This window comes from Monodelphis domestica, chromosome 1 (assembly GCF_027887165.1).
Source record: "Monodelphis domestica isolate mMonDom1 chromosome 1, mMonDom1.pri, whole genome shotgun sequence".
NCBI classification, from domain to species: Eukaryota; Metazoa; Chordata; class Mammalia; order Didelphimorphia; family Didelphidae; genus Monodelphis; species Monodelphis domestica.
The window spans coordinates 711214318-711242175 of NC_077227.1; the positions used below are offsets into that span (position 1 = coordinate 711214318).

The following is a 27858-nucleotide window of genomic DNA, read 5'->3' on the forward strand; positions in this document are numbered from 1 at the left end:
CATTTTCTGCACAGAAAACACCCATGGCCTGAAGGGAGTGATTTTTGCCCAAATAAATACAAATAAATAGGTAGTTTTACTCATTCTGTATATCCTTGAAATGCACTGGGGAGGGGGAGATAGACCAGATTTTCCCATCTTATGTATTGTGGCTAAGATGTCCCATATATGACAACAGAGTGATTCAGGAATAGGTCTTACCGTAAGGGGTCAGATTTGCCAAAATCTCTGACCTTGGAATGAAAGTTCAATAATCTGTACTTATTATTCATAATAATGTTGACGATGCTGACTTTCCTGTATCAATATTAATCACTCTCATTTTTATCTGTATCTACGCCCAGAGATTATAATGAAGGCATTTCTATAGACCTAAAAACAAATAAAGATCCTTCTTGTTCTTAATCATGTTTCCTTCAATAAAAATACATTCTGGAAAAGACAAATGAAATTTTTTTAAATGTAGTACTAAATCAAATCTCATTTTATTACATTGGTGGTTTTATTTAAGTCCCTATTGGGGGAGGAGAGAGAATGGCTATACTGAGTGCTTTTGTAATTCCATAGTTATATAAATAGGTTTGGGTCCTGTGGCTGTGGCCCTGACCTTTCGACTGCTGCCTTAAGGTTGGCCTTCGTTGCTATCCTAGGCTCGTTCCTGCCTCCTCAAATGCTATTCAGTGGCACTAACAGACAGATGGAATGCTTAAATAGGAAGATTCCTTGACAGTTGGTCAGAGCAGATGAGGAGACAGCTTGCAGCAGGAAGGTGTTCTTGGTGTAGGGTTGCCAAATATACTGTAGCTATAGGATCGTCTCACACATATGAAAATATTCCATATTTCAGTTGTCTTCTTCCAATTCCAAATGTCGAGATGCAAAATGCTTCCATCTATGAGCCTGGTTAGGCACCACCTTTGACAACTATCAGCACACAATCTTCCCTTTTCAGTCACAATATGTTCCTTCTACTCCAGTCTAAAATCTGGCAGCCCTGTCTCAGTTGGGGTTGTCCCTTTAAATATTTCCTGCCTAGAGGAGATGGTTCAGATATGACCTGGCACCCGGCAGTATTTTGGGTGCTAACACACCTCTTCCAGTTTAGTCTTTACCCCCAGGCCCCAGAAATTGGGCAAAATATGGCTTGACTTTCGAGAAAATTTTATTTAAGTAACCAAGAAAAAGGAGTTGTTCCACCAGCAATGCAAGAGGCAAAAATATCACTTGTAAAAAAATGTTGCATAATTTTGAGACTAATGGACAGGTGTATTTCTCTATTTCTTCTCCACTCATCTCACTCTCAATAGGCAATTTTACGAGATAGATTTTCCCCCCACTAATAATAGAACTCTCTTGCACTGGAGTCCTTCTCTGATGCCTCACTTTGTCGTAGAGTCGACCCTAGATTCTGAAAGGATATAATATTAAGTTTTGGCAGGCCCTATCACCTGGAAAGGGTTTGAGAAAAGGACTAGCAACTGACTTATTCTATGTCATTTGTCTAATGATCAATCTAAGTTTGAAGAGTTTCATCCCCAGAATGGCCACTGGGTGATAAATTATAAAAGAGTTGTAATCTGAATTGGTGGCAAGGGTTATCCATACCAATGATAACATGACCTCTTGAGCTGAAGGAGGATTTTGGAATGCCCCAACGTTTCTAAGAATTATTCTAGATCTGGGCCTCTAGGAATGGAAACACGATCCCAGTCACCTTAACTATTTAGAGGTTATTGCTATATTTGGGTTATATACTCGTATATAAAAGACACAAGGATACATGTACCAATTACCTTTGTGGGCAACCCATTTTCTGAGTCCATTCTGCTCTAAAAAACAAAGAATCCAGGAAAAGCAGCCCTGCCTAGAACTGAAAACTAGGTTCTGTTTGACTACAGTGACCAGCAATAGCATTGTTTTTATATCTGGGAAGGCAAAGGAATTTAAAACCTGTGTACCAATCTAGGGTGAGCAGACTTCAGGCTTCTTTTGCCTCTAATCATAAGTAGGCTACATAACCATAAACAAATAGTATAATTCTTTTGAGATCAGATTCCCAAACTCATGGATTCATTGGTTACTCTTGCTGTTTCTATCAATCTCCCTTCCACTCCCATCCCTAGGAAGGAAAGGGTCCAGTCTGTCCATGTGGTATCACTATAAGGGATTGTCATCATTGTATCAAATAGGATGAAGCATATAGTATCCCCACCATCCTATCTCCTGATGGAGCTTCCCCAAAGATAGTTTCCATGAACATGAAGAAGATAAACTTAGATCTCAATCCTTACCTTCACTTACAAAAATCTTTTTTAACCACCAACACAAAAAGGTACCTTGGAAAGAAAAATAAAGAGGGAGAAAAAAAGAGAGAAACCTAGTTCCTCTCAATTTCCATATCTCAGAACTCTTAAATTTGCCATAGAAATTAAAATGTTCCCCATGACAAGATAGGAAAGTGATCATTGATGAATTCCAGGTAAAGGGGAATAAATCAAAATGGAAGGTGAGGGGCACAAAGTGTTGACTTTGGAAAGCAAGATACTGGTGGAATTTACTAAATGTTTCATTTCTTCACCCAGTGCCAAGTACTTAGACACTAATGACCCCTGGAAACTGATTCACTCTCCATCTTTCAAAAAGAAAAAAAAAGTCATAGTGAATGTTCAGACTTTCTTTCACAAGCATCTGTATAGAAGAGATGGTGCCAAATCAAGGCAATCACTCTAGATGAAGGATTCTCTGAGTAGGAAAGAGACTATGCTAGGATGGATCTTCCACCTTGCTGGATTATACTCATACCTAGTGAAAAAAACTTGATTTATTCCTTTTCTGTGGCTAAAACGTCCTGTATGAAAGAAAATTCCATGAGATAAGCAAAGTTTCAGCAATATTGTGGTAAGCCTTGAATACCAGTATCATGAGTTTATACTTCAGTTGGCAATATGGAGCCAAAGTTGTCTCGTAGTGTCGAGGATATATTAGAAAGACAAGGAAATTAGCTGGAACAATATGCAAAAAAAAGTAAGGGTCTAAACTAGGATGGTTACCCCAAGAACAGAAAGAAAGGATTTGAGGGGAGAATGATGACAGAGAGGAATGTCAAAGTCTTGGTAGTCAATGGCAGAATCAGATGAGGGAAAGGAGAGGGAAGAATTAAAGAGAACTCCAAGATTCAGGACCTTTGAAGGTATTGGGGAGATTATGGTACCATTAACAAAAACAGAGAAGGGGAGGCAAATCAGAGAGGGAAATAATTATAATTAATATAATGATGATGATAATGATAACTAAAATTTATGCGACTAGTTGTAGCTAATATTTTAAGATTTGCAAAATGTTTTACATTATTCCATTTTATCCTCAGTACCCTATGAAGTAATTGATATACTCATCCCCATTTTCCTGATGAGAAAGCTAAGGCTGGGAGGCTAAGTAATCTGCCCAAAGTGACATACCTAGGAAGTATCTGAAGCAAGATTTGAAAATAGATCCTCTTAACTCCAAATCCAGCCCTTGGTCTACTATGATGACTTGAGTTTTAAGTGTTGACAGAATATGTAGACAGGCTCATCTAGCTAACAAATGTGAATGATGAACTGGATTTCTAAAGATGGGGGGAGTAGATATAATAATAGTCAATATTTTTATAGTACATACTATGTGCCAGGTACTATACTAAGTATTTTTTACAAATATTATCTCATTTTATCCTCACAACAACTCTGGGAAGTAGGTACAATTATTATCTCCATTTTACAAATGAAGAAATTGAAGCAAACAGAGATCTAGTGACTTGAACATGACATACCAGCTAGTGAGTGTCTGAGGTCAAATTTGAACTCAGGTCTTATTAACTCCAAGCCTGATATGCTATCCACTTTGCCACCTACCTGTCCTAATATAGAAATTCGGGAATTATTTACATGAAGTTTGAAACAAAAGAAGTCAATAAGATTACGGAGGGAAATCATATAAAGAAGGAAAAAAGGAAGAGAAGGAGCATGAGAACCATATAAATAGAAGAGGTTACAAAGAAGAGGATGCAAAGGGTCAAACAAAAGACCATTGAGTATAGTGCTAAGGATGGCACCTGGAAAGAGATGTTTCAATTTAGTAGGAGGGACAGGGACCAGATTGCAAAGCTGTAGAGTAGTTGGTGAGAAAACAGAAGCAGGGGATATAGACTTTTTTCCAGGAGTTTTGGAATAAAGGGGAGAGGAGAATAATAGAAAGATATTTTGAAGATAATAACAAGATCAAGAAAAGGTCTGATTGGTGCATTTTTCTAACACAGTGGAGATTAAGCATGAAATAGCCTGAAAGGAATGAGTGAGTCATTGAAGATGCATGTTGTTCCACTTCCCAAGTCCTCAGTTTCACTGTCTGTAAAAATGAAAATGTTAGATTATTTTTTAAAATCTTTCTAATGCTAATCTTTTTTTCTTTCTTTGATCTTTAAATGGATAGTTGCCAATCTTGATGTTTTTTTAAAGAGCAACATTTTAGCAAGTATCTATCTTACCTACAATGACATCATGACTCGGGCAACACATGTTTTATGTTTTTCTTCTATTCGATCTGTTTTTTAAAGCACCTCCTGAAGGTCCAACTCAATATTTGGCCATTATTATCAATCTGCATTAACATAGACCAATTGTACATGCAGTCTCTTATAATTATTACTGATTCCTCCCAGTTAAGCCTTGGAAGTAGATTGGTGACAGATGTTATTATGCCTGCTTTACAGATGGAGAAGTTAAAGCATCGAAAAGTCAAGTGCTTAAATTGACTCAAGGAATCCATGACCAAATCAGGATTACAACTAATCTCCCTTCTAGCCCAATGTCTATGAAACTATTACTTCATGTGGTCTTTGAGACAAATAATATAAAATTATAAAAAATCCTAAAACTTTTCCAAAGTAGTAAGAAGTAGTGATTGTTTGGGGCATGTTACATTTTCTTTAAAGGTGTTATTTTTTTCCCTCTCTTCTTCATCATTCTCCAAAATATACATCCCAATTTTATCACAACTCACCACTCAACAAGTCTCATTTTTCTAACCACTAGGTGGTGCTAGGAAATGTTCCTCTGTCTCTAAAGACCAGAAATGAAATGTTGGGTCCACCTATGGTTCTAGTTGGTTCTAAGGAAGCTAAGGCTTTGACCCCATCCCACCTCCTCTCCCTCGCAGACAACAAAATCGCGCAAGAGCCAAAGCTTTTGTCAGTGAATCATACATCCCATCTGTATCTATGAAGGGATAAGACCATATAATTCATCTCCGAATGAATAAAAAGTAGTTGTGTTCTTGACCCTGATGTTCTGTCCACATAGAACTTCACCCTGCTCCATTTTCACTTTGATATTTCAGAGAAATTAAAAGCCAGGCCAATACAAAAAAAATTCAGAAAACCTTAAGAGATATTTGTAGAAAGTAAACTCCTTGAGGACAGGAACTGTTTTTGGTTTTGTTTGTACATCTCCAAACCAAACACAGTTCCTTATACCCAGCAGGCACTAGAAATACTTGAGAAATGGAATAGAATAGAACAGAGTAAAATGGAATGGAATATGGACATGATACATCTTTGATGATCCTCTCAAATTGAACAATGACATCATAGGCAAGAAAATGACCTGAGCTCGAAATGCTCAATTCAAACATGTATTAAATATTTACAATGTAAGGTACTATGCTAAACTCTGTGACACAACAAGAAGGAATCTGAGCTAAAACTAAAGAATGCTACCTTACGCAGGGACTTGAACTGCCCTGAAATTGGGCATAGCTCTTGAGTCTTTTCTGCTTTGTTTTGTTTTAGAGAAAGACAAACTGTCCTATTATTACCCCGTGTTTAATACCTCAGGTTTCTTGTAACTATTTGTCATTTATTTTATTATAGACTTTTGATTTGGAGAAACTGAAACAATATATTCACAATTGGTGGAGAAGATTCTGAGTTCCATCTTTGCTTGTAATGCTTTTCAGCTCGGTGAGTACATTTTTCTTTCAGATTTGTAAACTCCAAGGTATTTGCAACTGTTGCTTCTGTTATCTCATCCACAATAATCTCTAATTTTATCAAAGAATAGAAAAAAAGATCAAAATCTAAACTCATAATTACTGAAATAGAGCAGTGTTAGTAGTAGAGAAGACATGCAAAAGTCAAACTGTCAGATAGAAAGATGAGTACAATAAGCTGCATAGTGGAAATCAAGAGCTCTAAATTCTCAAACTCTCTGCCAGTAACCAGTTGAGTGACCTTGGACAAGTAACATAATCTCTTTAGATCTCGGTTTCTTCAACTACAAAATATGTAGACTGAGCCAAATGACCTCCAAGTTCCCTTCAAACTCTAAAAAAAAAAAAAGAAAAAATCTGTAATTCTAAATTCTGTGTCATGAAAACCATCTAATAAGTAGAAATCACTGCTCTATGCTGTATGCAGTTCTCAAAGATACATGGGCTAGTAAAGAATTAAAGAACAAGTAGACATTGACCAGGGTTCTCCACTTCTCTTTTAAGTCTCTTGTATTTATAAAGTAGTTAGCCAGCATCTGCTGAGTGTCTTATCTTTGGAGTCTTTGACCTCTACAATTTCCTTTGATAAGAACAAAACATCTTGACCACCAAAGCTACCTTAGTATATCTCTATTAAATAGGATCCTTGTTTCTTCCTGCCTACAGAGTGGCATGAGAATAAAATCCCCTTAGACCAGATCACTAAAAGATAATATCTCTTAGTACTATCTTGAAGACATAAACTTCTCAGCGACTGAGCATGCTCTAAGGTGTCTTCACTAACTGTTACTAACCCATGACACATTTCTGTGTTTAAAGGTGCCCTGGGATTCTGCTATTAAATTCTCCACTGTGGAAAAAAAAACAGATTTTGGTGCTCAGGAAATTATTTTGGGGACATAACCTGTATTTAGAAAAGATGTGTCAAAAATTTCTTCATTTTTGGATTCCAACCCAAAATGGTAACTTCCTAGAAAGTAGGATCAATGTGTACAGTATTTAATACCTGCTTAAATCCATAGATAATAAAAGGGAAAACAACCAGGATGCTTCTGGAGCTGGGATTTAACAGGCAATGTGCCACTGTGTGGCATTCCTTGGCCATTTGAGTTTTGTGCCCAACCCCTCAAGGAGTCATAGAGATCTTCGAAGGGAGTTTCCTTCTTAACTAAAGATTAAGTCCTTGACTTTGAAATACAAGAAGGGTACCTTAGTACTGCCTGTGGAGACTCCCTGATAGGATTAGTCTAATTGCCCAGTAGGGATTACTGTTGCTCTTCCCCCCTGTTTCTCCAGATATTATTTTTCTGGCATCAAATAAAGGGAATTGGAGTCTTAAGAACATATATTCACCACTGCATGCTGTAGGTTAGATATAAAATTCTTCTCCAGAATAATGGGGGAGCCATTGTATGTGATGGGCTAGGTACAGTACTAACAAGTGCCCTTAAAAGAGTCAACTGCTCTCCCATAAAGAATATCCCTAGACAACATCCACCGATGATCTAGGCTGGATACTGAGTTTATTTGATTTTGTGTTGATTTATTTGTTTGCTAGGTTTCTAGAGCAATGAGCCTCAGCTTTAATGTTTCAAGGACTCATTCCATTATTTCTAGGTTCACAGGCTTATTATTATTTAGCATTTTAAAAGTATATAGCAACATGCTTTGCACTTTACAATGACTCATAAAAAATATGATGCTGACCATCGAGTATAAGGTGATTACCGCTATGGTGGTGGCTGAGATTGCCTAGATATTACAGCATTCACATAGACATGAATAAATATTGGGAATGGACTTGTTCCGTTCCATTGTCTATGACAGCTCTATACCTTGGTTTCTCAGCTCATGAGCTAACCTTGGGCCGATCATCTCCCTTTTATGGTTCTCAGAATCCTTCGCTCTAAAACAAGCAAGTTGATCTAACAGAGCATGGGAACCCCTTCTGCTCTAATAGTCTATTATTCAATGATCTAAACCAAAAGTGATTCAGAATAACTGATCCCACAACGACTATATTATCATCTAATTTGCTGGAGCCTTAGCAATCCAGACACAGAAACACAGTACTAGTGAGAAATAGCACTGGAGTTTCTTCCAGGCAAATGGACAGAGATTGGCCCTTCTTATTGATCATTGACCAATGTAGGAGCTGAATGAACAGAGAAAAGGGGGTATGGTCAGATGTGTGAAATTGTGTAGAGCTAGAAATGGCAACATTGGTCCCCAACTGGGTACATGGAGAATTGAGGAGTTGAGCATAATGTAGAGGTTAAAATCCAAGGAGACTGGATGAATGGTGGTGATAGAAGTAGAAATGCATTTCTTTAACTTTATACTTGTGCCTAATATATGAGATTTAAAAATAAATAATGGCTACCACTCATAACAAGTTACCCCAAAAAAGTAACATATGGCATGGAAGTCCTCAGTATGCCTAAGTCCTACATTAAATGAACCTGAGAGGGCTGGCACAGATGGTAAGCAATGAGAAATTAATAGAAAAAAAGTAATAAAGATGTGGGGACAGACAGACAGACAGACAGACAGACAGGCAGAGGCAGAGACAGAGAGAGTAGAAATTTTTGAAATTTCAAAATTGAGAGTAGATGAAAAGATGGTTTAAAAGAATGAATAAAGAAGCTGATGATGAAAAGTATAGCTGTAGATTAATTCTTGATATATATCTCTCCCCAATCACTTCTCCTAATCACTGTAGGGTATAGGGAAATACTGGTTTTCTACTTAGGGCTTTTGTGATCTTAGAATGAATGACAACTTCCATAGGCCTTAGATGCCTTGCCTGTAAAATGAAGGGGTGGCATTAGGTGGTCTCTACAGTCCTTTCCAACTCTAAATCCTCTCATTCCTACAATCCTCAATCATTCTTTTGATGCTTCAATGGTTCAGTGGCTGTCCCAGTCTATTGAATTTGCTTGAGTTCTTAAAAGAGGTTTGCAAAAGAGTCAACAACAGTGATGCTAAAAGCAATAGCCTTTTATTATAGGTGAATCTTAACTGACATAAGGGAAAGCTGAAGACTTAAGGAAACACGCATGCAATTCTACTTTGTATATAAAAATATTCTCTCTTCATGTTTGTGAAACTGAGGATAAAAATAGAATAAGATTTTTTTTTAAAAAAGCATATTTCCAAAACAGAGTAACAACAGAGCAAAACGAGAAGGCAAACAAGCTACAGTCTTTGTTAAAATATAATGGTTCTGTGATTCTGTGACTCTGACTTTACTTACAGAATCATTTCAATTTTTTTTTCAAATGACTTAAAAAGGCATACAGAGGTGGGAACAAAGGAAAGATACAAATAAAGCAGCTGCAGGTCTCTCCAAATTCAGGTCACTGGCTGAGGCACTTTGCCAGGATAGTTCCATATACTAGGACACTCCACCTAGAGGGACAGTCAAGACTACCCACCTAATGAGACAGTACCAAAGCAGAGGATGGGTGCTGGTTTTAGAAGAAGAAGAAAGTTCCCCCGTAGGTGTACCAGACTAGCTTCCTATCTCTGATGTCACAGGAAAGGAGTCTCCAGAATCTGAATAGCAAGACTCCTGCTGGGTAGCAGAGGCCATGGAAATTCCCATCATGAAAACTTCCAGGAAGATCTCAGACAAAGGCAATGTTGGAGTTCAAAGAAAAAGGCACATCTGGAGTAAAAATAACCTAACACAAATAAGCGCAGAAATCTCAGAGAACCCACCGCAAACCAGAGGCTTTGGGCATTGTCACACTGGAAGTTTCTCCAATAATAAAAAATAGCAAACTCTCCAACCTTCTCAACCTGTATAAATCTCATCCATGTTCTCCCATATATCTTCTGCAAGGAGTCAACCAACATGCAAGGGGTCTTCTTCAAGATACACTGAGCAGTTGCCATGCAGGTTTTCCATCTGCAGTCCCACATTCTCATTTTAGGAGCAGTCCCACTCTTTTTTTTCCAGTCACGTATCCCTTTGGGAAGACCCTTTATGAGGCTGTTCCTGGGTAGCCCTTCATTGGTCATATGCTATGGCCTACTTTTGTCCAATATATATATATATATATATATATATATATATATATATATATATATATATATATATATTCTTCTATTACTTTAATTACAATGTTGGTTGCAACTTTAATTCTTCAGACTCTATCATTCCATCATTCACTGCCATACAACATTAGAGAAAAATAATGATGTTTAAAAGGTTAATCTTTGTTTTGGGGGGAATCTTGGAGATGCTAAAAGTGCTGAACAATTTCCAAAGTGCAATCCACCCTATTCTGGTTTTGTTATTCACTTATAAACCCTGTTCATTGTCTTTTCAAGGTGTCCATCCAAGATGTATGTGCTAGTGGAACAATTGGAAGGGCTAGCCATGCAACTTCATGTTACAATTTGGAAAATAGATATGCTTCATCCACTTGATTTTTCCTGTATGGATAGTTGAACCAAACCCTTTTGGATGATAATGGATCTCATTTAGTAGACTCTCTAGTATTTTGTTTGGTGCAATCAATATAAGGATAGTTTCCATTTATAGAGAATTCTTCTTTGATTTGGACTGTGAGGGCCAAATATAAGGGGTAAAATCCCATCTTCACAAAACTCTGTTTTTGATACCAGAGGGATCAAGCACACAACTACATTGCAGCCCATAGCACTTCCAAGTGCCACACAAGGTTATAATGTAATAGGAAAATATTTAACAAAATAAGTTAAAATACAATAGAACAGACTTCCAGTCAAGATGGGGGCTTAGAGAAAGCTAAAGTTCAGTTCTCTGAAAACCAAACTATATGCTCCTAGGGCACCGAAATTCAAAACAAACAACAGCATAGACCCTGGGAATCCTCCTCCTGGACCTTGACCTGGATCAAAAGGTATGGCCCCACCAAAAGCCAGAACGTGAGATCACTCGGATCTAAGGGGTAGGCAGAAGGAAGGTCCCAGGAACCATCACCCCCAACCCAGAGCACTGAGTCCAAGGCAGCAGAGGGAACCTCAGAGCCTCAGGGCCAACTATCCTGAAGGCCCCTTCCTGAAAACAACCTGACCCAGTCACGGGGGCACCCAGACAGCAGGGAAACAGAGAGAGACAGGGGAGCCTGCAGCCGCCTGACCAGATCCTTCCATCTGAGTCTCACAGAAGGTCCCTGCCTCAGGGCATACTCAGTCCGAGTTTAATACTATCACCAGCCCTCAGAGCTCTGGGAAGCCACGGCCCCTCCCCCCTCAGAGAGCAGGGTCTTCTGAAACAACAGTAACACTCAGGGCTGGCAAAAGGGCCTCGGGAGCCGGCTATTCTGATGGCCACATCCTGAAAACAACCTGACCCAGTCGCGGGGGCACCCAGACAGCAGGGAAACAGAGAGAGACGGGGGAGCCTGCAGCCCCCTGGCTGGATCCTTCCCTCTGAGACTCACAGAAGGTCCCTGCCTCAAGGCATACTCAGTTCAACCCAGGGAAAGTTAATCCTTTCAGGAGCCCTCAGAGCTCCAGGAAGCTGCAGTCCCTCCCCCCTCAGAGTGTAGGCTCTTCTAGCCGGCTAAGGCACTGAAACAAACACCTCGTGGAAAGGGCTGAGCCAGGCTTAGAGCATGGAAGTGGGGCAGCTGAGAAGCATCGGGAGGGAACCGAGGAGAGCAGTAACACGGAAACACCAGCAATTCCTGGCCTCCCCAGGAAGACAGAACAGCTGAGGAGAATGGACAATTTGCCTAGGGCTAAAACCTCTGAACACCAGACAGAGATAAGAAAAGCTAGTCCTCCCCACTCAGATAGAGATGGCAAACTCCACAGAAGCACAAAAGCCTCAAAATTCCAAGAAAAACAAGAAGAAGAGGGCGACTTTGGACACATTTAAAAGCAAAAATACAAAATACAGAGGAGATATAAGAGGAAACACAAGCAAATGCTCCGAAATCTTCCAAAGGAAATGGAAACTCTCCACAAACCCATAAAGAATTTGAATCAGAAAGGATCAAAAAGATGGAAGCCCTCTAGGAGGAAAAGTGGGAAATAATGCAAAAGAAATTCATGCATATACAAAACCAGTTTGACCAAAGTGAAAAGGAAAACCAGGCTTTAAAGGTCAGAATTAGGCAACTCGAAGACAACAAGCAAGAATTAATAAAGCAAAGCCAAAAGACCAAGAAATTAGAAGAGAACATAAAATATCTCACTGACAAGGTCACAGACTTGGAAAATAGAGGGAGAAGAGACAATTTAAGAATAATTGGACTACCAGAAAAGCCAGAAATAAACAGCAAACTCGACAGCTTAATACAAGATATAATCAAAGAAAATTGCCCAAAGATTCTAGAACAAGGAGGCAATACAGGCACTGAAAGAGTTCACAGAACACCCTCTACACTAAATCCCCAAAAGACAACTCCCAGGAATGTAATTGCCAAATTCCAAAGCTTTCAAGCAAAAGAAAAAAACTTACAAGAAGCCAGAAAAAGACAAGTTAGATATAAAGGAATGCCAATCAGGGTCACTCAAGACCTTGCAAATTCCACTCTGAATGACCATAAGGCATGGAACATGATTTTCAGAAAGGCAAGAGAGCTGCGCCTTCAACCAAGAATCAGCTACTCATCAAAACTGACTATATACTTCCAAGGGAAAGTATGGGCATTCAACAAAATAGATTTCCAAGTTTTTGCAAAGAAAAGACCAGAGCTCTGTGGAAAGTTCGATATCGAAAAACAAAGAGCATGGAATACCTGAAAAGGTAAATATGAAGGAAAGGGAAAAGAAGAAAAATGTTATCTTTTTCTTTTACTCAAACTCTCTTCTATAAGGACTACATTTATATCAATCTATGTATATTAACATGTGGGGAAAATGTAATGTGTAAATAGGGGGAAAAGAAAGACCAAATAGAATAATTTTTCTCACACAAAGATTCACACGGGAAGGGGAGGGGAAGAAAACTTCTATAAGAAGGAGAGGAAGAGAGTTTTTACTTAAACCTTACTCTCAGGAAAATCAACTCAGAGAGGGAAGAACATCCAGATCCATTGGGATCTTGAATTCTATCTTACCCAACAAGGGAAGGGAGAAGGGAAAACCAAGGGGGGAGGGGGGAGGGAAAACACAAAAGGGAGGGAAGAAGAGGAGGGAGGGGAGGGAACAAAAAGGGAGGGACTAGAAAGGGAAACATATCAAGGGAGGGGACAAGGGGGACTGATTTAAAGAAAATCACTGGACTAAAAGGTAGAGTTGAAGAAGAAAGGTTAGAATTAGGGAAGGATATCAAAATGCCAGGCAGTCCACAAGTGACAGTCATAACTCTGAACATGAATGGGATGAACTCACCCATAAAATGTAGACGAATAGCAGAATGGTTTAGAATCCAAAACCCTACCATATGTTGTCTTCAAGAAACACACATGAGGCGGGTATACACCCACAAGGTCAGAATTAAAGGATGGAGTAAGACTTTCTGGGCCTCAACTGACAGAAAGAAGGCAGGAGTTGCAATCATGATATCTGACAAAGCCAAAGCAAAAATAGACCTGATCAAAAGGGACAGGGAAGGTAATTATATTTTGTTAAAAGGGACTTTAGACAATGAGGAAATATCACTAATCAACATGTATGCACCAAATAATATAGCACCCAAATTTCTAATGGAGAAACTAGGAGAATTGAAGGAAGAAATAGACAGTAAAACCATATTAGTGGGAGACTTGAACCAACCATTATCAAATTTAGATAAATCAAATAAATAAATAAATAAATAAGAAAGAGGTAAAAGAAGTGAATGAAATCTTAGGAAATTAGAATTAATAGACATATGGAGAAAAATAAATAGGGATAAAAAGGAATACACCTTCTTCTCAGCACCACATGGCGCATTCACAAAGATTGACCATACATTAGGCCACAGAAACATGGCACACAAATGCAGAAAAGCAGAAATAATAAATGCAGCCTTTTCAGATCACAAGGCAATAAAAATAATGATCAGTAATGATACATGTAAAACCAAATCAAAAACTAATTGGAAATTAAACAATATGATACTCCAAAAACGTTTAGTTAGAGAAGAAATTATAGAAACAATTAATAATTTGATCGAGGAAAATGACAATGGCAAGACATCCTTTCAAACCTTTTGGGATGCAGCCAAAGCAGTAATCAGAGGTAAATTCATATCCCTGAGTGCATATATTAACAAACTAGGGAAAGCAGAGATCAATCAATTGGAAATGCAAATAAAAAAAACTCAAAAGCGATCAAATTAAAAACCCCCAGCAGAAAACCAAACTTGAAATCCTAAAAATTAAGGGAGAAATTAATAAAATCGAAAGTGATAGAACTATTGATTTAATAAATAAGACTAGAAGCTGGTACTTTGAAAAAACAAACAAAATAGACAAAGTACTGGTCAATCTAATTAAAAAAAGGAAGGAAGAAAAGCAAATTAACAGCATCAAAGATGAAAAGGGGGACATCACCTCCAATGAAGAGGAAATTAAGGCAATCATTAAAAATTATTTTGCCCAACTATATGGCAATAAATACACCAATTTAGGTGATATGGATGAATATATACAAAAATACAAACTGCCTAGACTAACAGAAGAAGAAATAGAATTCTTAAATAATCCCATATCAGAAAATGAAATCCAACAAGCCATCAAAGAACTTCCTAAGAAAAAATCCCCAGTGCCTGATGGATTCACCAGTGAATTCTATCAAACATTCAGAGAACAGTTAATCCCAATACTATACAAACTATGTGACATAATAAGCAAAGAGGGAGTTCTACCAAACTCCTTTTATGACACAAACATGGTACTGATTTCAAAACCATGCAGGTCAAAAACAGAGAAAGAAAACTATAGACCAATCTCCCTAATGAATATAGATGCAAAAATCTTAAATAGGATACTAGCAAAAAGACTCCAGCAAGTGATCAGAAGGGTCATCCACCATGATCAAGTAGGATTTATACCAGGGATGCAGGGCTGGTTCAACATTAGGAAAACTATCCACATAATTGACCACATCAACAAGCAAACCAACAAGAACCACATGATTATCTCAATAGATGCAGAAAAAGCCTTTGATAAAATACAACACCCATTCCTACTAAAAACACTAGAAAGCATATGAATAGAAGGGTCGTTCCTAAAAATAATAAACAGTATATATCTAAAACCATCAGCTAATATCATCTGCAATGGGGATACACTAAATCCATTCCCATTAAGATCAGGAGTGAAACAAGGATGCCCATTATCACCTCTATTATTTGACATTGTACTAGAAACACTAGCAGTAGCAATTAGAGAAGAAAAAGAAATTGAAGGCATCAAAATAGGCAAGGAGGAGACCAAGTTATCACTCTTTGCGGATGACATGATGGTCTACTTAAAGAATCCTAGAGATTCAACCAAAAAGCTAATTGAAATAATCAACAACTTTAGCAAAGTTGCAGGATACAAAATAAACCCACATAAGTCATCAGCATTTCTATATATCTCCAACACAGCTCAGCAGCAAAAACTAGAAAGAGAAATTCCATTCAAAATCACCTTAGACAAAAAAATAATACCTAGGAATCTATCTCCCGAGACAAACACAGGATCTATATGAACACAACTACAAAACACTTTCCACACAACTAAAACTAGACTTGAGCAATTGGAAAAACATTAACTGCTCATGGATAGGACGAGCCAATATAATAAAAATGACCATCCTACCCAAACTTATTTATCTATTTAGTGCCATACCCATTGAACTCCCAAAAAAATTTCTTTACTGATTTAGAAAAAACCATAACAAAGTCCATTTGGAATAACAAAAGATCAAGGATATCCAGGGAAATAATGATAAAAAAAAAACACTAACGATGGGGGCCTTGCAGACCCAGACCTTAAACTATATTACAAAGCCGCAGTCATCAAAACAATTTGGCACTGGCTAAGAGACAGAAAGGAGGATCAATGGAATAGACTGGGGGCAAGCGACCTCAGCAAGATAGTATACGATAAACCCAAAGATCCCAGCTTTTGGGACAAAAATCCACTATTCGATAAAAACTGCTGGGAAAATTGGAAGACAGTGTGGGAGAGATTAGGTTTGGTTCAACACCTCACACCCTACACCAAGATAAATTCAAAATGGGTGAATGACTTAAACATAAAGAAAGAAACCATAAGTAAATTGGGTAAACACAGAATAGTATACATGTCAGACCTTTGGGAGGGCAAAGACTTTAAAACCAAGCAAGACATAGAAAGAGTCACAAAATGTAAAATAAATAATTTCAACTACATCAAATTAAAAAGCTTTTGTACAAACAAAACCAATGTAACTAAACTCAGAAGGGAAACAACAAATTGGGAAAAAATCTTCATAAAAACCTCTGACAAAGGTTTAATTACTCAAATTTATAAAGAGCTAAATCTATTGTACAAAAATCCAAGCCATTCTCCAATTGATAAATGGGAAAGGGACATGGATAGGCAGTTTTCAGATAAAGAAATCAAAACTATTAATAAGCACATGAAGAAGTGTTCTAAATCTCTTATAATCAGAGAGATGCAAATAAAAACAACTCTGAGGTATCACCTCACACCTAGCAGATTGGCTAACATGATAGCAAAGGAAAGTAATGAATGCTGGAGGGGATGTGGCAAAGTAGGGACATTAATTCATTGCTGGTGGAGTTGTGAATTGATCCAACCATTCTGGAGGACAATTTGGAACTATGCCCAAAGGGTGATAAAAGAATGTCTACCCTTTGATCCAGCCATAGCACTGCTGGATATGTACCCCAAAGAGATAATGGAGAAAAAGACTTGTACAAGAATATTCATAGCTGCGCTCTTTGTGGTGGCCAAAAACTGGAAAACGAGGGGATGCCCATCAATTGGGGAATGGCTGAACAAATTGTGGTATATGTTGGTGATGGAATACTATTGTGCTAAAAGGAATAATAAAGTGGAGGAATTCCATGGAGACTCGAACGACCTCCAGGAAGTGATGCAGAGCGAGAGGAGCAGAACCAGGAGAACATTGTACACAGAGACTAATACACTGTGGAATAATCGAACATAATGGACTTCTCTATTAGTGGCGGTGTAATGTCCCTGAACAATCTGCAGGGATCTAGGAGAAAAACACTATCCATAAGCAGAGGACAAACTGTGGGAGTAGAAACACCGAGGAAAAGCAACTGCCTGACCACAGCGGTTGAGGGGACATGACAGAGGAGAGACTCTAAACGAACACTCTAATGCAAATACTAACAACATGGCAATGGGTTCCAATCAAGAACACATGTGATACCCAGTGGAACCACACGTCGGCTATGGGGGGTAGGGGGGAGGAAAAGAAAATGATCTTTGTCTTTAATGAATAATGCTTGGAAATGATCAAATAAAATATTATAAAATTTTAAAAAATAATTCTAAGAAAAAAAGGTGAAGAGGGAGTACATCCTAAGCATGGGAGAGAACCTGAACACAGTCATGGAGATGGGAGATAGCACACTGTTTTCTAGCCACAATTGTTAGGCCAGATTAGCTGAATCATAAAATGTATGAAAGGGGAGTAATTTACAATAAATCTGGAATATGTTATACTGTAAAAAAAATACAATAGAACATAGATTACATTTTTATTATTTTTATTTATATAATTTATTTCTATAATAATTATAAAATAAATAATTAACAATTAATTAATAGGTGGTTTTCCAAGTCAATATATAGCCCACAGGGATCTTTATAACTGGCTTGTCATTGGGTAGATATTTTCAGTCATGTCTGACTCTATTTGGGGTTTTCTTGGCAAAGGTACTGGAGTGGTTTGCCATTTCTTTTACCATCTCATTGTAGAGGGTTAAGTGATTTGCCCAGCCTCACACAGCCAGTAAGTGTCTGAAACTGGATTTGAATTCAGGTCTCCTGACTCCAGGCTCAACACCAAATCCTCTGTACCACCTAGCTGCCTTATGTATGATTTAATGGCCCCCATTTCTATCTGAGTTTGACACCACCACTCTATGTCTTCCATGACAGTAGCAAACATCTTTGGTGAGCATGCATTCCGCCATCCAGGGTCAACCATAGAAAAACTGGAAATGATCATTCCCATTTAGCTAACAATATAGCCCTTTAAAAAGAAGCCGTCTGCCAGATGTTGGCTAGTTCAGTTTAAAAATGCTTCTTGTTCCCCTGGTACCAGAAGTTAGCTTCCCCATCTATTGCCCATGGGTTAGATTCTGAGGGTTTTCACCTAGTCAGTACTCATCTACAACAGAAGTTTTGTCAAGGTAAAAACACCTTCTGGGTCCATCCTTAAAGGAGCAAGGCAGCCTGCTGCCATCCAATTGCAAGCAACCAGCCAAATAACTACTCACCTATTTTCTCAGAGTAAAGATACTGAGCAAATGGATAAAAATAAGGTTTCTCCCAGGAGGAAAGACCGGTCTTTTTTTTTTTTTTAATACTTGGAACTTTCAACAAGTCAAAGAACTCTTCTTTAAAAATCCTACAGTATTCCACGAGCTCTTGATACGAGGCATCTACCTCACTGCAAGTATGATGATTTAACTGATGATTCTATTGTTTTGGCTTTCACTTTGATTGTTCTTTCTATAGCAGACACTAACTAGTGCACTATAATTTCATTCCAGTGGGGTCTCTTATACATAAATTACTTTATAATAGCACTTTGCCCCCCGACGCCTACATTGAACTTCTGTCCCTATAGAGAGACATCAGCTACTGTTCTTTCTAGAAATGAAATGGAAACCTTAGATTTTCTGCAAAGAGTGAAAATATTTCTCATCTTAGTCCTAGTAGTGTCCCAAAGGCTTTTGAAGCCAGATGTCCACATTATTTCTAGTAACACTGAAAATTTTGTGAGCCATTATATCCTATAATTTAATGTAGTAGCCACTACTACCCTTCTATTGTAAGCTGAGGAGAAAGAGTTGAGCAAGGGATATTGACACAGAAATCCCTGGTCCCCAAACATGAGATAACAAACATGACCCAGATCCTTAAACATTAAATGAAATCGGAAGAGCTGACACAGACAAGAAAAGACAAGAAATGGGAAAATGAAAGTATAATGACTGAGGAAAAAGTCAAGAAAGAGAGGCCTGAAAATCAAAAAGTAAGAAATGGATAAAGAGGAGAAAAAGAGATCAAAATGGAAGGATTAAATTGGAGGGAGAATATGTAACAATTTATTTCAGTTAGGCCCCATATCTCATACAATATAACATATTATCTCACATTTATTGACTACTTTCTACATGACACTTGGTACTTTATATCAGGACATACAACATTTTGCCCAAATTAATTAATAATGAAACATTATATATCTGTTGAACCAGTAATTATATATTATATGCAGGGATTAATAATAATAGCAATAAACATAAAGGTTTTTAAATATAATTTTAAATTCATTTTCACATGTCAGTGAGGGAGTTTTTGAGCATTGTACCTCTAATGCCATTTTACCCCATAAGCCCAATGGTTTCTATTGTGCATAATCTGGTGCTTTGGGGGAATGCATATGTCTCCTTATAGCAGAACTGACTATATTCGCAGAGAGAACACACCAGCATTTTTTAAAGTTTATTTTTATAATTTATTATCATGCAAAATATAATATTGGTCACTATTGTAAGAGCACACTCGTATAAAACAAAACAAAACAAAAACCCAAAATAATACTATAAATATACTGACATGAAAGATAATGTTTTGATCCGCATCCATCCAACTCCAACAGTTCTTTCTCTGGAGATGGATTGTATTCTCTATCCTAAGTCTTTCAGGATATTCCCGGGACATGAGAAAGCATCAGCATTAAGGGGAATGAAGAAAGGCTTCTTGTAGAAGGTAGGATTTCACTTAGAATTGGAAGTATGCCAAAAAATGAAGATGAGGAGGGAGAGAATTCCATGCAAGAGCTTCAGTTGGTGGTGATGCCTAGAATCAGGAGATGGATTGTTGTGTGTGTATGAGGAATAACAAGAAGGAGTACATGAAGTGAATGAAAAGTTAGGAAAAAGCAAGGTTATAAAAGGCTTTAAAAATCAGTGGATTTTTATACTTAATCTTGGAGGTAATCAGAAGTCCTCAAAGTTTATCAATTTTCTTTAGACCCTTTTTATCTGCTGTCTTAGAATCAATACTAAGTATCAGTTCCAAGGCAGAAGAATGGTAAGGATTAGGCACTTGGGGTTATGTAATTTGCTCACCATCAGCCACCGAGGAAATGTCTGAGGCTAGATTTGGACCCTGGACTTCCCATCTCCCAGTCTAGCTCTCTATTCACTGAATGACCTCACTGTCTCCCACTGAAGTTTACTGAATAGGAGCAGGACACCATCAGACATAGATTTCAAGAAGAGCAAACTAACTTTAATTCCTTTTTTGACAGGCCTGTCAAACTGATGGATTAGGGGAATACCATTAGTTTATGTAAATTTTAGTAAAGCAGTTGGTAAAAACTTCTCATATTGCCCTTACAGAAAAGAGGAGAAGATATAAAGTAGTACTTTTAGGACTGTAGAAATGACCAGGTATTGGTGGCAAAATGGAAAGAGGATTTCAAAAAAGTGATCTAGGAATCCATTTTTGTTTTTGTAATGTTTACCAATTTATTCCCAAGAAAAGGATTCTCTAGGACTTGTAGGTGGCCTCCAGAAATTTCAAAGTCTAGCAAGGCATTTGAGAAAAGGAAAAAAAATAACAGAATCAATTAGATAGACTGGATTATAGAGGCAAGAAAGGTAAGACTTGAAAGGAGACAAATTCGGTGATTTATGCTCCCATGAATTTATTATAGTGGTTTTTAAAATTAACAAATGGAGAAATTAACACCTAAACTGAGCATAACATGAATGCTCAAAGCACTTTGTACATCTTGATTTGCACTAATAACATGTTGCCCATATTCTAGTTATCGACACATTTATCTTATTCTATCTCTCCCCCAATGTAAATGATTTTTTGAGAGTGAAGACCATGTATTATAAGATCTTAGACTTTGAGATGAAAAGGACCTTCGAATCTTTTGAGCCTAAGTTCTTAATTTTATAGACAAGGAAACTGAGGCCCCATGAGGATTCATTGGTTTGCCTAGGGTCCTATAATCAAGTCAAAAACCATTTTTGTTTACTCTGTTAAGAAATGGGAATATAAAGAAAGGCAATAACAGTCACTGCCTGACCTCAAGGAGCTCACAATCTATCTGTCTCACAGCTTGTATTTGTGGTAGGATTCAATCCTACATCTTCCTGACCCAAAAGCCAGTGTTCCATCCCACTCTGCCATATTCCTGTTCAGATTTCATTCACCTCCATATCCTCCACACACTGATAAGTCCAGGTTCTCAGAGTAGGAGCACAATATATTTTAAGGTGGAATAAATTGGTTTGGAGCAACAAAATTACAGGGACAGAGAGCAGAAAAATAGAGAGAAAAGAAAGGAAGGAAGAAAGGTCAATCTTTGGAGAGTTTGATGACACCTGGTTTAGACCCCAACCATCCAAAGCAGAAACAAACTTGGAGAATGAACAGTAAGTGATAAAAAAAGGATGTGGGTTCTTAAGATGTGCTGCTCCTTTTTGCAAATGTTTCCAAGGAAAAGAGGGAGAGGGAGAAGGAATTTTTTTAATGTTCAAGTTTGTGATTTTAAAAGCAAAACCACATAGAGGAAATATCAACATTCCTTGTACATTCACCAAAAATGTGTTAGCAAGCACAAGGTCATCTTTAACTGGCAATAAGACAACTGAAATAGATCATTTACGTCAAGAAAATGGCGTTATGGAGACTGGCGTGGCTATTGAGACTGTATGGCCTGTCTGGGAAGAAAAATATACTGAAATGCAAAAGCTTCAAGTGAATGAAAATGTATTTAATTCACAATCTAGTGAAAATGCAATGGGCCTTGAGCCAGAGCATATACTTGGACTAACCTTTTTGAATGTCCTAAATTTAGCTACCTGGATTTTTTAAAATGTGCTGTCCAAACATTAGGAATAAACACTATTACAAATAATAAATGTGATGCCTTTTAAAGAAATAGCTGCATTTTGTTGTGAAAGTGAATGCAATAATCTTGCCTTAATAATTGTCCAAAAATAAAAAGATAGAACTTGTTTCTACTCTGTGCTTAGCAATTAGTAAAGGCACCAATAGTCACATATATATATATATATACATATATATATATATATATAATACTGAGTTTCCAAAAAGTCTTAGTGCAGTTTTAAGGTATAATAGTTTAAGATTTATATTTTATATTTTAATATTTATTTTATATATGTAATATATATAAATATATATAGAATATAATATTTATATTTTAATAGCTTAAAACTTCTTAGATTTTTGTGACACCCTGGCAATATACTATCCTGTCTTATGCTATCCCATCCAATCACATTGTATCATATCATCATCTTTGGTGCAACATGATATATGATAAGACATAATAGGATAGTCAATATTGAATAATCTGAACATCTAGAATATATAATATGTAAAATATATGCATGTGTGGCTATATATCTATACAAATGTATTTTGTATGGATTGTGAACACACACTTATCCACACATACTTCAGATATAACAAATATACCAAATGTTCTTAAAACTCAGAGAATGAAGCTGTGGCAGTCATTCCCAGAATATTTCGAAGCTGTATAAGGAAAGCTTTTATTAGTGACATCATTGGCTTCCAGGAGAATGAGGAATTGGTCTGAGGACTCGGTTCTCCAGAAGCCAAAGAATGAGAAGCAAGTTTAAACAGTGAGAAAGTGTCCTTCAATCTGTTGCTTACTTTAAAAATTGCATTACTCAAAGAACATTTAGTTCCCATAATAGTAAAAGCATATTTAAGAAAGAATTTTTAATAAAAACATATTAGTGTGTAACTGTAGACCGCATAGGAAATCTGCTTATGATCCTAGGATATAAGATTTAGAAATGGAAATGGGGTGGGACACAATGATTATTTAGTACGACCCTTTCATTTAGCAGAAGAGGAAAATTGAGACCCTAAGAGGTAAAGTGACTTGCCCAATATCACAAAACAAATAAATTTAACATAGTTTCAGTTTATATTGCTACTAAGAATATGGGTACATCACTTTTTATGCAATAGAATAAATATGTCAGAAAAATCACATAAAAGACTGATGCCTAAATTATGCTATACTGATGGTATCCCCCCGATTTGATAGTCTTGTCAAAAAAAAGAAATAAATTTAGTCTGCTTTTCTTAAAGCCAAATACCAAAAAGCTTCATTCTACTTTCTTGAAGATGTCCTGAAAGAGGTAATTTTACTCTGAAATATTGTGTGGATATTAAAGTTCATCGAGTGTATATCCAGGGGTGGGAAGTAGGGGATGTTTCAGTTTACTCTCTATTTTTACAGCATTTATAAGTTCTGGAAATCCTACTACACTCTCTGACAAGTGGGGACCCTTCCCCCAAGAAAGGCTGTCTTACTTCCTAAGAGTTCTAGGATACCCCTAAGGGAAAGGGGAGTATATTTATAACACTAACAGCTCAAGCCCCCATTCTGATGGTTGCCCCCAAGAGCAATTGTCAGTTACAGTTAGTGTCTCCCCTCTATCATTGTGTCAAGAGTCACATTTTATAGTACATGTAGCCTAACTGAAACTAAGAAATTGTAGTTTTACACCTAAAAAATACTTCTAAACAGACAGCTTTTAATAAGAATAAAAGAAGCATTTTAAAATGCAAAGGCAAGCTGAGAAATTTGAATCAGAGGTGGGGATAAGTCAAAATAATCTTTAACAGAAGAGAATGAGATAGAAAATCTAAATTAGAGAGAGAAGCTAATATCATTTTGAAAAGGAAAGAAATGGAAAATTACATCTATAATGGTAGAGGCTTAAAACTTCACTATCACCCAGGTTCAAGCCTTCATCATACCTCTCTGCCCAACTATTAAAATTACTCCTACCTGGTCTTCCTGACTCTAATCTCTATATTTTCCAGCTTTTCCTACACAGAGGTGCACACAGTTCTTGGTGCTGGTGTCAAAAACCACCACCTAGGGATCTCCATTGCCTATAGAATCAAATACAAATGACTTCACTTGGCATTTAAGACATTCCTCCATTTGACTCTGTCATCAGTTTCCAAATTTATTTTAATCCAAGTCATGCATTCTCATTTTCTGCCAACTTGGATGAATAGTTCTATCATCCTTCATATATTTGCATAGGCCTGCCCTGGTGTCTAGAAGGCATTTCTTTCTCATGTATATCTGCTGAAATCCTTCTCTTTCTTCTTGTTCAACTCAGTGCCACCTTCTCCAGGAAATCTTCCTTGATCTTAGTAGAAAGTGATCTTGCCCTCCTTTCTTTCCAACTAGGAAGTCAATAATAAAATTCATGGCCTCAAAAGTCTATTCCAAGTCACAAAGTATTGATAATAAGCAAGATGAACTTGATATCCCAACACCAAGAAGCAAATTTGACTCTATCAGTATCCTTGAGGATTTGATGGCTGTGTCTGAAGAGTGATTTGGGAAGGATATTTATTGCAAAGGAAGAAGACAGGTAAAAGAGGGGACAGTGGAATTGTTTATTAAGAAGAAATTACTCCCATGTGTCATTTCTAGTGAGGAAATCCAGGACCCAGCAGAAGGGGATCAGAGCAGAGAATGTTTGAGCAAAGATCAATGGAGGTAGAAAAAGAAAATATACCACAGGTAACCCAGACAGAGAGATGAATAGAAGTGAGGTGTGGTGAACAGATCACAGAACTTGTGCAGTCATGTAGTGGGAATGAGTGATTTCAATTTTCTGGACATTCTGGGTCCAATTCTCACCAAAAAGGGAGACCTGGTGGCTGAAATGGAAATGGTGAGAACTTTGGGCAAAGTAACCTTCCATCTAAAAACCATGATAGAGCAGAAGAAACCTAGAATTATTCTGACAGGAACCACAGATTTTGAGAGAACAGATTTTAATAGGTTCAGAAAATTGAGAGATTCCTATAGATAAAAAAAAAATCCCACTGGGAAAAGCAGCCAAAGCTAAATAGGAAGATCCCAAGAACTGACCTGCGAGTTGTCCCCCAAATGTGACAAGTAATTCTCTTTCTCTGTGCCTTTAAACAGACAGCCCTCATAGCTGGAGTGCTCTCCCTCCACCTCCCTTCAAGCACTTCTAAGCAACAAATTCCTTCAAGGCTCAGATCAGTCCCTCAAGTGTCTCAAGACCAGTTCCTAGAGTGTCTCCTTTTCTAACAATGGTCCCTGGGTGTTTGGGTTCTCCTCCACCTGATGTAATGGTACTTTATAATTACATGTCTATTTAAATGCTGTATCCCCAAAATAACTTAATTTCATGAGTAGTAACTGACTTTGTTTTTCTATCCCCAGTACATAGTAATGTCCTGAATGGAAAGGCTTGAATTAAGTGTCACAATACATACTTAATAAATATTTGTCAAATTCAAATGGAGAATAAAATTCTGAAGGAACATCAAAAAGAAATTTTTATGAGGGAAAAAGGAATCAGTTATCTAATAATACCATATAGATATGCATAGAACTGACCAAAAGACTCTAAATATATAAATATATACAGAATAAATATTATATACTAAAAATAATTTGTGTAGTAAATTATAGAATGGGTTATGTAATATATAACATATAACTTCTATCCAACTAAACACTCAGTGCAAGTAATGAATCCCCTGAAGTGATCATACATATTCAAGTTCACACTAATTGCAAATTATGTGAAATACGATCATTTGTTCCAGGACAGTGGTTATATGCCCCATAAATTCGAATACTGTGACTACTTCAGGGGAAATTGTTTTTCACACTAATTGGAACCTAGCTGTATTCAATATGTAATATTAAGTTAAAATAATACACTAAATATAATATAGATTGAACTTGATCAGTTGCTAAGTTCCCTATATATAGAAATATGTAATGTGTATATGTATGTTATATATGTACATATAAATTATGTGTTTGTGCATATAAATCATGGATGGCAGCAAGGGAAGATATTGGAAGATGATTTTTTTAATGATGGAGCTCTCAGAGCATGAGGAACACTAACGCTCAAAATGAACTAAGACTCACTTAGAAAGTTACAGTCAACAAAAATACTTTTTTCCCTTTTTCCTCTATTTTGCTTTTGCTCTATTGGGTGGGGGATGAAGATCCAAGAAAGGATGGGTCTATTCCTTCAGGTGAATTGGATGATAGGAATCTAAAATGGAAAAAAAAAAGGACAGGAGAGACAAGTAGGTGGTTCAGTTGATAGAAAGTCAGGTCTGGAGACAAGAGGTCCTGAGTTGAAATCTGACCACAGACACTTCCAGGGTGTGTGATCCTGGGCAAGTCACTTAACCCCAGTTCTGTAGCCCTTAGTATTGATCTTCAAGATACCTCACCTATAGCAAGAACTGTGTTCTGGAGACCCTGGTATGTAACTGTGACTGGTCGCCTTTCGTTCTATCAGCCAATAGTGTGCTATGTACAATCTCATGTTGGCAAACTTGTGCAAGTAGTAGTGGTGTACTGCATTTCCATTGTGTACAGTATGGTATGCATCCACAAAATCCTGTGATATATTGGAAACTCTATGATACAGAATTAGATTTTTTTAAAAACCCATGATACAGTGAAGTCACCATGATATAGCAAGGGACAACTATAGAAGGTAAAGGTTTTATAAATGAATGAATGAATGAATAAATGAACAAATAAATTAATTAAATGAAATGAATTCTTAAAATGGAGGGGTGTGGATTGGCAGAGCCACTCAACTTTTGTTTCATATACGTTTTCTCTTCCAAGGATGATGACCTTTGGAATAAAATAGACAAAATTAACATCACTAATAAGGAATTGATACCTAAGATAAGCAAGAATACAATAATAGAGATCCTGCCTGCCATGATGAATCAAATCTCTGAGCTCAAGTAGAGTTATATCCTCAGGTACCAAAGAACTTGAAGATGGGATGGCTGTACCATTTTCAATGATCTTTAAGAGATGATAAAGGATGGATCATGGTGAACAGAAGAAGTAACACAGGACTAAAAAGGAACAAGAGTACCAATGTTTTAAGAGAGGAGGTCTCTGGTGCGAATGGGAGTCTGCAAACCAATAGACCTTTGAGCTTGAATTTAACTTCTATAAAAAATTCAAGACTGTATTAGAAAAGAGATGGCTAAAGAGCATCTAAAAAATAAAGGGGATCCAAAGTGCATACCATACCAATTTTCTCATCTTACTCCTCCGACACCTACTGCTTTTTCCATTCCTCATTTTCACTTCTATTTAGAAAATGAGTATGTGATAAAGATAACTAACATTTCTAGAGGAGTACATTAAGATATATAAAGCATGGGTGGAATGAACTTTAAAGGGGGAAGACTGAATGATAATTGCAGATTAAGAGTTTCAAAGTGATACTGAAGAGCAAAGTGTCTACCAACTCTTCCTCCTATCCCTGGATTTCAAGACTGAAAAGAGTAGAAGCCTTTGGAAGGGGTTCTAAAAACATGTTTCTAAGAGGGAGGAATTTGAAAGAAAGAGATGAAAGGAATTGATTAAGAATAGAAGAAGAAAGAGCAGTTTGGTATCTCAGTGGATTGAGAGTCAGGCCCAGAGATGGGAGATCCTGGGTTCAAATCTGACCTCAGACACTTCCTAGCTGTGTGAACCTGGGCAAGTCACTTAACCCCCATTGCCTAGCCTTTAATACTCTGATGCCTTAGAACCAATACCCAGTATTGATTC

The 27858-nt window shown here is 37.2% G+C and overlaps 1 long non-coding RNA gene across 1 annotated transcript; it reads left to right on the top strand.

The window, feature by feature from the left end:
• Window positions 1-697: 697 nt before the first annotated feature.
• Window positions 698-27858, top strand: LOC103095428 (uncharacterized). The gene is made up of 4 exons (XR_008915138.1): window positions 698-2898; window positions 5909-5998; window positions 24454-24640; window positions 26911-27858. It is a non-coding gene; the product is annotated as an uncharacterized LOC103095428 (long non-coding RNA).